The sequence below is a fragment of the Schistocerca serialis genome, chromosome 2 (genome assembly GCF_023864345.2).
Source record: "Schistocerca serialis cubense isolate TAMUIC-IGC-003099 chromosome 2, iqSchSeri2.2, whole genome shotgun sequence".
NCBI lineage: Eukaryota > Metazoa > Arthropoda > Insecta > Orthoptera > Acrididae > Schistocerca > Schistocerca serialis.
In genome coordinates this window covers 480,003,925-480,016,911 of record NC_064639.1, presented here as the reverse complement: position 1 = coordinate 480,016,911, position 12,987 = coordinate 480,003,925, and positions in this window count along the sequence as shown.

The window sequence follows — 12,987 nt, the reverse complement described above, 5'->3', positions numbered from 1 at the left end:
AACACACACACACACACACACACACACACGCATGTTGCTGATTTCTTCGGTGATCGGAAAAGCCACGTCGACATCACGGGTTACAAGATTGCAAGATTCACCGTCGGAAAGTTCACTATACCACGATTTACATTTCATTTGCATTCTTTCAATAAATATTAGCCCGGCATCTGCTTTCCTCTTAATTGCGTTTCTGCAGTCGTTCCACGGTTACTCCTAATTGTCTTATGATTGCTACTATTTCCACTGGTTTATTGACTATGACAGGGTAAAAACTGCCGAGTATCTGAGGAGTCACCATCAAATATTCAGTTCTGAGAACAAAGATGTTGAACACAAATGGATAAAATTCAAAAGCATCGTTCGATACACCTTAGACAAGCATGTCCTTAGTAAGGTTTTTAGGGATGGTTAATAGCCATATAAGAAAGTTTTTACAGAGAGATATTCTTAAGGGATTTAGTCGAAGCAAAGCTTAGCTGACGAACATAAGCCCAACAAAGCGAAAACAAGCGCAAGGATACAATGTGAGATGTGTTCAATGAATTTCAAAGTAAAAATTTACCAAACTGACTAAAAAAATCTCAAGAAACTTCTGGTCTTATGTAAAATCATTGAACTTACTGATACTGAAACAGAAGATGACATAAGAAACAAAAGCTGAATTTGGTCTTCCGAAACAGTTTTTGCCGCTGAAGATCGTAATACAGTCCCACCTTTCAATCATTGCGCGAACGGGGAAATGGCAGATATTGAGATAAGCGTTTGCGGAATAGAAAAGCAACTACAGTCACTAGTGGGGAGGCATCAGGACCAGATGAGATACCTATGAAATTCTACAAAGATTATGCGAAAGAACTTGCTCCCTTTCTGGCAGCAGTTTGTCATAGATCGATGGATCGGCGAAGGGTGCCTAGCGACGGGAAAAAAGCGCAGGTCATTCCCGTTTTCAAAAAGGGACGCAGGGCAGATGTACACAATTATAGTCCTGTAATGTTGACCTCAGTCTATTGTAGAATTTTGGAACATGTTTTATGCTCAAGAATTATAACTTTTTTTTCAGAACTAAAATCTCCTCTGTAAAAATCAACATATTCCGCAAGTAGAGGCCTTGCGAAACTTAGCATCAGATCCACAGCGCTGTAGACAAATTCTTTGACATTATGAAGGATTTTGTCAAGGTTTAACACTGTCGTTTAGTGAAACGAAAAACAAAATACCAGCTTACTCAGTGTCCGACCAGATTTTGGACTGGATTCAAGACTTCCTTGCAGACACAACTCAACACGTCGCTCTTAACGGAACAAAATCGGCAGATGTAAAGATAAATTCAGGAACACTCCAAAGAAGTGTACAGGTGCGTTGCTCTTTACAATAATATAAATTATCTAGTAGACGACATCGGAAGCTCCATGTGGCTGTTTGCAGATGGTGCGATTTTCTATAAAAATGTAGCCACGCCAGAACTCTGTTGCGAACTACAAGAAGATCTGTTGAGGACTGATGAATAGTGCGGGGACTGGCATTTTACTCTAAACGTAAATAAATGGAACATATTGCGCGAAGGAATCCGCTAATTTACAATTCGTGACAAACCTCTGGATACAGAAATTACCGTAAAACACCTAGCAGTAACTACCCAGAGCTACCTAAAGTGGAATGACCACACAAAACAAATAGTTGCAAAAGCAGGTGCCAAGGTCAGATTCAAAGGAAGAATCTTTAGGAAATGTTATTCATCCACGAACGAAATGCCTTACAAATTCTTACTCGAGCGATTCTTCAGTACTGTTCATCGATCTGGGACACACACCGGGTTGGATTAATAGAAGGGATAGACATGACCCAACGGAAGAGCGGTGCGTTTCGTCACAGGATCGGCGTTACGGGCAGAGTCAGGAAACATATTTCTTCCTCCCCATATATCTTGCAAAATGATCACTACGAGAAAATCTGAAAAAATTAGAGCTAATACGGAAGTTTACCGATAATCATTCTTTCCGTCGGCCTCAGTAGCGCAGCGGTAGCGTTACCGCCTATCACGCAAGGGGCCCCGGGTCCCGGGTCCGATTCCCAGCAGGGGGTCGTGTGTCCATCATCATCGTTGACATGCAAGTCGCCGAAGTGGCGTCAAATAAAAAGACTTGCAATACGATTGCCGAACCCCGAAGGGGATATACCCGCCAATAAATGCCGTCATTCGTTCCAAACGCCATTCACAAATGAAACAGGGAAGGGGGAGGGAGTCTCTGATAGTGGTAGCAGAAGTACGCTTCGCCACACACACCGAAAGAAGATTTGAGGAGTATAGATGTAAATGTAAAATAGTTGCCCATCGTATTAGTGATCTCAGCATCGCTTTTCGTACAAATTAAATGGTTTTTTATTTATTTATTTATTTATTGAGTAAATACCAACAGGTTTTGACTTGCAGTGAAGTATGCTACCGCTTGCTACTAGCGGGTCTGGAACGAAATTGCAACCTTGTTGCAGTACGGAGGTTCCTAATAACAATTACGGCGGGTCAGAATTACTGGGAGTTAGAGTTGGCTGCAAGCCACCACTGACAACGGAACGGTCCAATCCGACATGCCGAAGCATGCTCAGAAATTTTTGTAAAGGAGGAATACATCAAAAGAACCACAAAGTCAAAATTTAAGCGGATACGACGCACTGCAAGTGTTTTTTTTTTAAATGTTGAAAATTGCTAAATTTGTAACCGTCCAGAAGATGTGCAACCGGGCAGGCACATATCCTTGGTCGACATGGGTGATAAACAACACGGCACAATGCGATCGTAATTTGTAAAGAGAATTTCAGTTTCCGTTGATAGTTTCTCTGGCACACTTGCTCACAGCTACAATTCATTCGAATCTGCAAATCATTTAATATCCATCATAATTAGCAGTTGTTGCTAATAGCATCTGTCTTTTTGCAGGTTCGAGAGTTTCACAGTAATGTGCTACCCAGTTACTGTTTTCGATCTCTCAGAGACGAAATATGAAGAACATGGTGTGCAATCGAAATCAACTACTTCTCCTGAAGACCTACATACGTGTTACTTATTAGTTAATTTCTTGGACTTTCATTTGAATGATGTCGACATTTTGTTAGAAACTGTGGAAATACGAGTACGACGACAGAAAGGCTGTTCATGTATTTCGGATTCCACTCTGAACTAGGTGTGATTCAGCCTCTTGAGAATAAAATTATTCAACAATGTAAAGCATTCTTCAGAAAATTGTCGGACAGAGTAATTTCCTATAGCTCTTTGTCATTTCAGGTTTATCAGCCTAACAGTATTTTTAAACTTCAGTCATTTCTGCACTGTCGTCTTGCATCATCACATTTTACGAATTTGATCAAGCAAGCCTGACACGCAATGGCCACGAACGTTTCTTACTTCATTTCAGTTCTGTATAAACAAAACTTGTAATTACTGTTAAGTGCCTGAATACATTAATATTTTGTCAGGTGTGCCTGGTGTAAGGAAAAGTTTTGTTTTCGTCATCAAATAGGCATTTCGCATTTTTTGAAATGATTACAGTGGATAAACGAGGAACACTTTCATTGTTTGTAAAATATACATCACTAAAAAATTATCATAGGGTCTGTGATAGATAACTTGTTATGAAATACTGTACATAGTCGGCCTGTGTGGCCGAGCGGTTCTAGGCGCTGCAGTCTGGAACCGCGCGACCGCTACGGTCGCAGTTTCGAATCCTGCCTCGGGCATGGACGTGTGTGATGTCCTTAGGTTAGTTAGGTTTGTGTAGTTCTAAGTTCTAGGGGACTGATGTCCTCAGATGTTAAGTCCCATAGTGCTCAGAACCATTTGAACCATTTTACTGTACATAATGTAAACAAATTAAAATGCCGATTGAGGGAAGTCGTCTGAAGTTTTGCATCATACACTGCCTTTATTTCCTTGCTTTTGCTATTCACTTGTGTAACAAATACAGCTGCAACAGTTAAGCGGTCAATATAAACTTCAAGTTATTCATAAACATTTGTGATCTGAGACATATTCGATATGGTTTAAGCGCTTAAAATTCTCGTGTGTTCACATCGCACTTCGCAGTACTCGGCGCTACATTCTCATGGCACGGCTGCCTCTTACACGCCCATCGCTCGCTAGGCAGCAAACCGCCGTTATAAGCGGTTCTTCGTGCGGCAAAAATGATTAGCTTAAACATTTTTTAAATATGTACTGTGCGCCTTAGAAGCTAAAATTTTGACGATGCAATTCTTTCGATGTATTCTTCCCGCAGAAAAATTTCAGGGTAGGTTTCGACACGTCGATTGAACCATTCCCTTCTCATAACTGCCTGAGCCTGTCAGCAGTGTCTGATAACCATCATATCAGCATGCACAACCAAATTCTTGAGCCAAATTTCTAGCAAAAGTTTTCAACATGAAGCTTCTCTCGGAACTACATCCAACACTGTGTATGCCTTGCATAAGATTGCCCACATATTTTTTCTAGTTCAGGCAATTAAATTATTTTTTTTTTATAGAGCTGTCGTTTTGCCTTGTTTGACGCCACTTCTGATTTCATACAGCTCATATTTTGCTGCAGTGAACCTAACGATGAGAAAGGGTTACATATCTAAATTAATACTACATGGCAGCATACTTTACATCTAATACCCCTGAACGACGCTTGTTTGTGACTTTGCAGAAATGCGATAATGACTGGATAGATGATAAATTGTAGTTATCACTTAAATTATTATTGTTAAAACAGTTGCTTGGCATCTGACTACAAACACAGGAAACTGTTGAGATTCAGGCTGCTGTACTATCCCAACAGGCGAGTCAATTACGTCACCAACATCGATTGGAACATAGGTAATCCATGTAGACTTGTCAGCGTTCCAAAGACCTCATCATTAATTTGAGCGACAAACACGCACATGTGAATGATATCGATTCTAAACTTTTCTGAAAACTGTTACTTAATCGTCATAACAGACGACAACAAAAGAGACAATGCCATGAAGACCTGCTAAATGTCTTTCTGAAGAACCATACTTGACCTGTACTAGCAGTACAAACTGGCGCATATGCATCACTGATTGACTCATACCTGAACTTTGAATATGATCAAACATACCGCACTAAGACGAAATATTTAATTTTAGTGCTTTAGACTATCTTCGATAAAAACTTTTCGGATGAGTCCTACTGTGCTGCACGAGAGTGTGGGTTTTTCGGTGTCACAGATTCACACATTGTATATTTCCTGCACCATTCTAAAAATATTGCTTCCTCACAGAAGACAACTTTTTCACTGAAACCACCCTATTACACTCACAGCTTCTAGCAAAGGCAAGCAGTGATGTTTCTTTTTCATTCGTTTTCATAACGACTCCCTAACTTTAGGTTACGAACGCTCGGTGGCATGCTGGTAAGACTCTGTACTAGTATTCATGAGGGTGGAGGTTCAAATCGTCGTCCGATCATCTAGATTTAGGTCTTTGTGATTGCATTAAAGCCTTTAAAGTTAACAGGTGTCCTCTTATTCTTTTTTGAAATGTTAGCGGTGGACAAAGCCTCACCACATTCTGATTCCACTGAATGCAATGTCATGCGAAGTCGTTAAAAGAATATGGTCCATTAAATGATTGGAAGTGTGCAAGGGACTTTTATATCATGATTTCAACACGACGGTCCAGGGAAAGGATTATTTCAATCCTTCAGTAACCTTTCCTCAAACAGGGAGTGCTATTGTCAATGATATCATAGGAGACCTAGGAAGATGTTGGAGTGCACATGGGAGAAAACTAAAATCGAATAGTTTTCCATGAAACAGACATTTATTTGTAACCTTTCCTTTCTTAACTTGCTCATGATGTACCAAAAATAGAACAAACTTATTGATGTGGTACGTTAAAATGGAAGGGTTTTCAAGATAAATATCGTTATCAGCAAGGGATCGTTAGATAGAGGAAATAATCGTGAATAAGCTCTAACATTCGTGACGTAGGTACATTTACTCCGACTAACAAAAAGCTATAATGGGAAGGCACATAGGATTCGTACACGAATAAGCAACATCAGTACAAGTGAATCAAAGGGGGGGGGGGGCAGAAACTAAGTTCACGATGTTTGTTTCCATCAGGAAACGTGCTATTGGCCGTATTAATGAGATCCACGATAGGAGGAAGAACTCCATCGGTTGTAAATTTTTAATCTGTTTACTGCAGATCGATTTCAGCTACTTGTGTAACCATCTTGGTGCATTACAACCGAATAAAGAAGACTTACCGTAAAATACTGATATTTGTTGTCTGTGTGTTTTGCAAATCAAACTGCCTTTTCTTGCTGCTATATTTCGTTGGGTTGGCAACAAATAGGTAAACATACCAAAGACGATGAAACACGTAATGGAGTAGCAATATTTACGCTATGAAAAGAAGTGTACGACGAAATAGTTGTATAGAGTGACAGCAGAACGATAGTTCATCACTAAAAAGAGTGAGAAACATGGTGAACAGTGTGTGGATGGCGAAAATACAAATATGTGAATATAGAACAGTGATAAAAGTGATAGTGCGACCTCCAGATCAGATGTGAGGAAACGCAGATCACCAAATCGTAAGTAATTACATTTTTACAAAAAATCGCGAAGTGAACTATTTGATAATCTGTAACTAACAAAACTATCATTATAGATCCCACTGATGATGCCTTAGAACAGGAGAAGGCGAAACGCGTATGGGATAAATAAAATAATTAGCAGCAAGAAAAGGCAGTTTGATTTGCAAAACAAGTATTTATATGCATGCTGCGGAGGATGGCCACAAAAACAAACTTGTTAACAGACTAATAATTTAGGTCCGATGCCGCCCTTCCTCCTATCGTGGTAAGTTCACCATGCTCGATAAAATTGTGATAATTCTGATACATCCCAAACTACCAACCCCTCCCCTGCCTCCGAAATATTTATAATGATCTATATGTTACGTAGGGTACGCAAATTCAAAAATCGTTCAAATGGCTCTGAGCACTACGGGACTTAACATCTGAGGTCATCAATCCCCTAGAACTTAGAACTACGACCGTAGCGGTCGCGCGGTTCTAGACTGAAGCGCCTAGAACCGCTCGGCCACTCCGGCCGGCGTAGGGTCCGCCTCCTTAGCTGAGTGTTCAGAGCGTCTGAAGGCCATACAGCAGGTCCGCCATCGATTCCGGCCGGATCAAAGATTTTATCCACTCGAGAGGAAGAGGAGGAGGAGGCGATTAGTATTTAACGTCCCGTCGACAACGAGGTTATTAGAGACTGAGCACAAGCACGGATTATGGGAAGATGGAGAAAGAAAGCGGCCACGCTCATTTCTAAGGAACGGTCTCAGCATTTGACTTAAGTGATTCAGGAAAATCACGGAAAACCTGGATCAGTATGGGCGGACGCGGGTTTGTGCCGTAGTCCTCCCGAATGCGAGTCCAGTGTGCTAACCACTGTGTTACCCCGCACGGTCTCCGCTCGAGGACGGGGTGTTGCATTGTCCTCATCATCATTTCATCATCATCATCGACACAGACTAGTCGCCCAGTGAGGCGTTAACTGGAAAGATCCGCAACTCGGCTGCCTAACTTCCCAAGGTGGAGACTCCCGACCATCAATGCCATAACATAATTTCATTTCAGTTACGCGAAAGACAGTGATACGGTACTATTGTGGGTGGTCCATCGCCTTAAGATCGATCGCCTCAAAACATGGAAAAAAAACGGTAAAAATCGGTGCACGTAAATTTGGATATCGATTGAGATATTCGATCTACTGAGCTACGAACGCTCTGATTGTCAGGATGAGGATTTTATCGGAGGGATCACACTCACACTTCACAGACAGAACAGCAACAGATTTTAGAAACATCATGGCTTCACATGTCAACAAAGAGCGTTTTTTCACCTAGTGATTGAATTTAAATAACCAATTATCAACTAAATTGAATTATGAAATAATTAACTGATCCTGACTTTCGTAAACCCTCGTCGCCAGTTTTGTAAAGGCTGCTGTGGAGGTCGAGTTTCCACTGTTGCTACGGTAGGCCGTATTTATGAGTTCGTGAAACGGCTTCTGGTGCAGTACACCGCTAAGACAATTTCTCCCTGCCACTATTATACACCTATGCCCCAGGGTCAGGTAACAGGATAAGAGAACGAAGTTTCTACAAAACTCCAACAAATTAGTAACAGTCACGCAAATGAGTTAAAAAGGTTTACTTATCTTTGTGATTTGTCGAATAATGAAGTCTGCAACACTGCATGTAATATAACACAAAATAGGCCCTCAGTGGCTAAGTGAAAATAATCGCAGGTAAACTTCACAGTACATAGCAAATGCAAGAGCCCACTACACGACTTTCCCTGTCTAAGTCAGCCCTGGACGATGATTTATGGGTGAGAGCTGCCATTCTGTCTTCCGAGTAGGCTTCTGGCCGTTGTCGTCCGTTCATTGGCGGATTGTACTCGGCCGGCGACTGGCCGAGGCTAAATCGATATCTTCATCCTCAGTGTCGCCCATGGCGCTGGATGAACTCGCGCAAGTGGCTGATCTCTATGGTACTGGCACCAGCTCGCATCTTTGCACATGCAGCCCTTTTGCTCTGGCTCTATCTTGTTCGGACGAGGCAGTACTAACCGAAAAAGAAGTTATACTAGATGAGCTTGTAAGACACAGCTGGAGTACTGTGTTCCAGCATTTTCAGACATCCACGTTACCTGCCGTGTAGCCAGCGCATCTTCACAGAACGAGGGTGTTAGCCAGCCAATCCGGAAAACGCTCAGGAAGTGCAAGGTTCTTACCCTATCGGGTGGGAGTTAACCAACCGGCAGAGTGGTCGTTGCCTTGATCCTACTGAAGTTGACCGGTCAAAGTTTGAGCAGAGAAAACAGTGGAAATTTCCACAGCTTCCCGTGTTGGTTCTCACTCGACCAATCGCAAGCCGTACATTTAGAGCCAATGGGACGCCCGTTAGCTCTAGCCACATCATGACACAAGCTATGTTTGAAACCAAAATTCAACGCAGAGTTATCCAGTCTCTGCAAAGAAGGAATAAGAGAAAACTACACTGATTCTCCAGTTACAGGTGCACATGCGATCACTCACTCATCGATACATTCTCGAGCGTATCCACGGTGGAAATTAAGGAGAGAAGGTAGCATAGGTTGCTGATGTGAAATAAGGGACAATAAAATCCCTGCGCAGTCCTTCTCCCGGCTATGATTTATATAAAACAAACAGTAGGAGAGTAATCTGGTAGACTAATGGAATGTGGATTAAGTATTCCAGATAACAATTACACGAAAGGAGCTGAGACGGGACTCTTTTCAGGTGAATGCCAGGAGGGTTTCTTTGAAATGGCACTGCCGATTTCGTTACCCACCCTTCGTCAACACGAGACTGTGCTTCATTTATTGCGAAGTCATCGTCACCAGAACGTTACATCCCAATGCTCTTTTTCTTCCTGCCTACACATTGTGCAGCTCTCTGCTAGCTCCATTCGCAGATTTATATTGGTTACATACGACACTTCACCGTATATGTTCAACTATTTCGCCACCGCCGATTTCTCTTATCAGAGGCTTCTTGTGGCCGTAAACTGTGCATAGTACCGTCGAATGGAGTCGATAGTCTCTGTATCTTCATGAAACCTAGTCCTGAAGTATCGTTACTTTCTTATTGCCAGTCGCTATCTTTACCAATTGCTGCAGGGTCTGTGCAGACAGTGCAGACTCTCTGCTAGGTTCCACTCTGGCGGACGTCACCGGAAACTTGTAACAGAACTAAATGAAGTATTTCGGGTTTATTGGGATCACTTCGAATTTTTCGATATTATGCCAAAAATACAGCTGTGGTAGATTAATGAAACTGCTTCAGTCACTTGCAATCACCAAGAATTAGTTAGAATTGACACGCTCAGGTGAAGTCTCAGTGGTTGAAATATTGGACTAACAGTCAGGACCAGTCTTTATGGAGCTACAAAACTGTTAAATCGCTTACCTAATGACAAAAAAGCCTGACATAGCATAAAGAGAAATTTACTCTACCCATCTTCGGTGCTACACTCTGTGACAGTTGTATAGCAACGGTTGATATCTGTAGAAACTGCAACCAGCAACTTCGAAATCTTTTGATATGATTTGTTACACCATCAGCCAGCATCTCAGTTTCTCCGTGCTCGTCATCGAATAGTGGGCAATGACAAGAACCTATTTCTTGTTGACTACTTTCAGCCAAACACTGGTGACGTCATAGGATCCAGAATGTTTCGAGAAATCGGCTGTGAAGGCATCCTATATATGCCAACACGAAAACATAGCGTTTCAGTGGACGAGATCTACTTATAGTGAACAAACATTCTACGAGGATCATACTGAAGATAGTGACCAATAATATTTAAATTTCTTAATATTTATTTTTAGAGAAACCAATTACATCGTCGTAATCTACAGACTTTTCTCTACTTTCGTGAAATCTTCTCGGGTGATCAGCCGAGTAAAGGCGTCGTCTTCTCGCAACGTTTCGAAGGGTTTCGTACCCATCATCTTCGCTTGAAGATGATGGGTACGAAACCCTTCGAAACGTTGCGAGAAGACGACGCCTTTACTCGGCTGATCACCCGAGAAGATTTCACGAATGGAATACGCCGAGAAAGTCTCAAATCACATTTTCTCTACTTTTCGACATAATCTCTATTTCTTTGCACACATTTCCCCATCGTTCTGCAAGTCTGAAAATACCCTTACGACTGAACTACGTTCCAGCTGCACAAAGACACTGACGCACTGCTTTCCGAATATCCTCCACCGTCTCGCAGTATTGGATTCGCATTGTTTCTTTAAAGGTTTCACCGCCTATTACAACGGGCATTCAAATGAAACCAGGTCTCTAGTGTAAAGTAACGGTAACGATTTTATTAACTTAAAAATGTAGTTATACACAGTGCACATACTGAAAAACAGTCGTCTGAACTGTTGGCACATTTCTCCCATTGCGACACTAGCCGGTCGATTCCATCCTTGAAAAAGCTGCAGACGGATCCAGGCCTGGACCTAGACACACATTGTCGTCCATTGCGAATCGATGTGGGCGAATAGCTTGTTTTAGAGGTCCAAACACGTGAAAGTCACACGGTGGTGGATGTCCCAGCGTTTCGGCCACCATACCCGCAGTTACATGGTGTCACCTTACGTGTAAGGCGACGGTAGACGCGCTGACAGTTTTCATTTGAATGAACTGTATACAATACTCATCAACAAATCATCACTTTCATTTTGACATCTCTGGAAAAGGTTTTGGCTGATAGGTCTTCTCTGAGGTTTGAGAGCTTTGGTAAATAAACGTGGGGCCCAACGGGCACAAAGTTTTCGATAACCTAAGCTTTGAGTCGTTTCTTCCTCTGCACTGAATTCTACTGCAAGTTTAGCACCGATTTCATTCACGGTGACACGCATGTCTTCTATAATGATATCACCAACTCTTTCCTTGTTGCGTTCCATGGAGGCGGTTCACGGGCGACCGCTACGCGGCTCATCATGGGTACTGGTTTTCCCATCTTTGAAATGCTTCCCACTGTACAGACATCTACTAGGCATGTTGAAGTCTGAGGCGAATCTCCGCAGCAGTTCTCCCCTCTTTAACAAGTAATTCAATGACAACACGCAGTCGAAACGAAACATCTATGTCCGCCATATTTGAAGAATTACCTGTGGTCACATGATAGACGCTAAAGACGGCACAATATGACAACAAAACATGCGCTGAAAAGTCTTTAGATTACGATACTGCTATCGGTTTTGTTGCATTGTTGGAATTTGAATTTTAAGATTGTGCTGCTGACAACTTTCAGTATGTTTCTCGTGTTGCCATTGATTATTCATCACCTGATGAAAAATCTACAGCAACTCGAAAGCTGGCTCCTGTGACAATAAATCACTTCAACATATTGTAAAATGGTTGGCTGCTGTTTCTACCCAAATCAGCCGCTTAGTAAATACACTGAAGAGCCGAAAAACTGGTACACCTGCCTAATATCGCGTAGGGCCCCCGCGATCACGCAGAAGTGCCGCAACACGACGTGGCATGGACTCCACTAATGTCTGAAGTAATGCTGGACGGAATTGACGCCATGAATCCTGCAGGGCTGTCCATAAAACCGTAAGAGTACGAGGGGGTGGAGTTCTCTTCTGAATAGCACGTTGCAAGGCATGCCGGATATGCTCAAAAATGTTAATGTGTGGGGAGTTTGATGGGGAGTTTGGTAGCCAGTGGAAGCGTTTAAACTCAGAAGAGTGTTCCTGGAGCTACTCTGTAGCCATTCTGTACCTTATGGGGTGTCGCATTGTCCTGCTGGAATTGCCAAAGTCCGTCGGAATGCACAATGGACATGAATGGATGCAAGTGATTAGATAGGATGCTTTCGTACGTGTCACCTGTCAGAGTCGTATCTAGATGTATCAGGGGTCCCTTATCACTGTACACGCCCCACACCATTACAGAGTCTCTACCAGCTTGAAGAGTCCCCTGCTGAGAAGCAGGCTCCATGGATTCATGAGGTTGTCTCCATACCCGTACACGTCCATCCGTTCGATACAATTAGAAAAGAGATTCGTCCGACCAGGCAACAAGTTTTGAGTCATCAACGGTCCAATGTCGGTGTTGACGGGCCCAGGCGAGGCTTGTAGCTTCGTGTCGTGCAGTCATCAAGAGTAGGCTTACACGAGTGAGCCCATACCGATGATGTTTCGTTGAATGGTTCGTGCGCTGACAGTTGTTGATGGTCCAGCATTGAAATCTGCAGCAGTTTGCGGTTGGGTTGCACTTCTGTCACTTTGAACGATTCTCTTCAGTCCTCGTTAGTCCCGTTTCCGCAGCGATGTCGGATATTTGATGTTTTACCGGATTCCTGATATTCGGAGTACACTCTTGAAATGGTCGTACGGGAAAATCCCCTACTTCATCGCTACCTCGGAGAT